Raw genomic sequence first — 2,755 nt, forward strand, 5'->3', positions numbered from 1 at the left:
ACAAACTGCCCAAGCCTCCCAACTGTCCCTCCCAATCAGTGGGTCTAGTTTGGTCCTATGCAGGTTCCTCCGCTATGAGTCCAGAGTCAGTGAACACTCACTCTCTCAGGCTTCCTACATCACAGTTTACTGATAGCCTTTGAAGATTGTCATTTCTGGCTCTATTTTTTAAAAAGATTAGCTTTAAAATTACTAAGGATATTAAGATTCTGGCGTGCACAGCAAGACTGCCGCAGCGAGCAGTGCTATAGGACCAAGAGGATGCTGCAATGACGCGTGAATCTCTGTGACTATGTGATGATCTGCAAAGTACCTCTGTGGTTTTCCTTCTGAAGACCCATAGAACTAGGTCACTCATGAGGACATAATTCAGGGGCAGAGCTTCTGTAACACATCTTGTTTGAAAAGTTAGAACACTGAACATATTTTTAATCAAGTAGCTTAATTTAGAAGTGTTATTTTTGAGGGGAAGCCATTCATGCAGCCCAAAATGACCTCTAACTTACTACATGGTTGATGCTGGTCTTGAAGTCCTGAACTACTGACCTTCTTGGCGCTACTACCTGAGTTCCAGGGTTATGGTCATGTGCCACCATACCTGGCTAAAAATGATTTTTTTGGCAAGACATCACAGTATGTTTATGAGCTAAATGATGGTCCAGGAAGAGGATATAGTATATAAATCTACAAGTGTGTTGTCAGAGGAAGATACTTTTACATTGCTTTCTGATAATTTAGCTACAGAAAACACTTAGGAAACTTTTGAAACCCCATGTGAGGTTTCATTTTGTTTTGTTTCCATGAAACTTGGCCATTGGCAAAAAAATAAACAAATATAAACCAAGGGGAGGAATGATCAAGCGAATAATAGCATTTTAATAGGCCATTTTTGGTTTTGCGATATTATGCTATTTTCTCCTTCTTGTTATTTTGGATGACTGAGACAGGGACTCGACTTGCTGTATTGATAAGGCTGGCCTCAACCTATCCTTGAGTGCTTAACCCTCTTGTCTTGGCCTTTAAGAGGCTGGGATTACATGACATGCCCCATTCATGGGTAGTTCAGTTTTGAAAAGCACTGTTTATGGCAAGCTGAGTTCATTTGCATTATTTAAGAACACATTTGTAAAGGTTATCTTTTAAAATGACAGAGGTGGTCTATCTCTCTGGATCCTGGCAGCCATTGCCTGACCCCTGCAGTGCTGGTTGGAGGATGAGCCAGTGGACAAAAGGGAAGCATGAAAAACATATATCCCTATAGTGATCCTGGGCTCCAGGAAGACCTCTTCAGGAGTAGTGGTCAACACGGTAAAGGTGGCTATCAACTTGGAGTACCACCATTTTGACTGTGCTTACTTAGACTGAAATGAGAGAGGAGTTGGAATGAGAATCAATTCCAAGAGCAAGGCAGCTGACGTGAAAAGAGGATCTGTTTGTCATCAGTAAGCTGTGGTGCACCTACCTCAAGTAGACTATGATGAAAACAGCATGTACTAACACTATGAAGGTCTTAAACTTGGATTATCTGCACCTCTACCTCATACATTGGCTCACAAGCTTCAGTCAGGAGAAAAATGCATACGTTTGAATCACAATGGCGTGGTCATACTCAGTAAGTGTAGTAAGGAAGGTCACAAGTTAGTTCCTGGTCACTCAGCCCTGAAATAATCTCACAGAAACTGTGTTATTTAAGTCACTGCTTGGCCCATAAGCTCTAGCTTCTTATTGGCTAGCTCTTACATATTAATTTAACCCATCTACCATCTCCACTAAACTGTGCATCACCATGAGGTCATAACCTACCAGCAAGGTTTCAGCACGTCTGTCTCCGGCAGCTCCATGGCTTCTTCCTGATTCTGCCTCCTTTCTCCCATCATTCAGTTTAATTTTCCCTGCCTACCTAAGTTCTGCCCTATCAACAGGCCAAGGCAGTTTTCTTTGTTAATCAACCAGTCATATTCACAGCATACAGAGGGGAATTCCACATCAAGTAAGACCAGTTTTCTGGACGCATGGAGGACCTGGAGATTGAGGGGCTCATAAAGTAACTTTGGGTGTGAAATTTTAACCATGAACAGCTTAAGAAACTTTTGAATAAGCCTGGTTTGAGGTTCAAGCCAATAACTAACCAGATTGAATGCCACCCATATCTTACTTAGAAGAATCTGACTTTTGCTGTAAGATAAATGTGTCATGATCGTTTACCATTTTCTGTGTGGCTCAAGAGATGGGGTTGACTTGTTGGATGATCTTGTGATACAAAAGATCTCAAAGAAGAATGGAAGTCTTTCGCTCAGATTTTGGTTCAATTTTAGATCCAAAGGAATGTAATGGTGATTCCCAAATCTGTCACTTCAAGTCAGATTAGGGAGAATATCCAGGTATTTTTATTTGATTTTGAATTACCCTAAAACAATATGGAGGAACTCCTTAGACTAGACCAGAACCTCTGGTTGGCCACATTCCCCTTAACTGAAAATCACAAGGACTATCCTTTCCACAGAGAGTACTGAAAACAGCTTCTCTCATCCTCATTTGTTCTGTGATCACCAATGTTAGCAACACAGATCCCCCTCTGCAAGGGCTGTGTGGTCTCAGCCAGGAATAACAACAGCAGAGTTAGACGTAAGAAAAATCCTGACTAGAGCAGAGGAGCAATTCTTGGAGAAGCATAAAGGTCTAAGGATGAGAAAGGAAAGTACCACAAGGGCCATTGCTGCTACAGAGTTGTTAGAAATACCCAAGCACACAGAGC

At 41.7% G+C, this 2,755-nt stretch overlaps 1 pseudogene; it reads left to right on the top strand.

Moving 5' to 3' along the window:
- The first annotated feature begins 1,257 nt into the window (after nucleotides 1-1,257).
- Nucleotides 1,258-2,513, top strand: LOC125399981 (1,5-anhydro-D-fructose reductase pseudogene; annotated as a pseudogene).
- Nucleotides 2,514-2,755: the final 242 nt, after the last annotated feature.

This window comes from Myodes glareolus, chromosome 27 (genome assembly GCF_982192425.1).
Source record: "Myodes glareolus chromosome 27, mMyoGla1.1, whole genome shotgun sequence".
NCBI classification, from domain to species: domain Eukaryota; kingdom Metazoa; phylum Chordata; class Mammalia; order Rodentia; family Cricetidae; genus Myodes; species Myodes glareolus.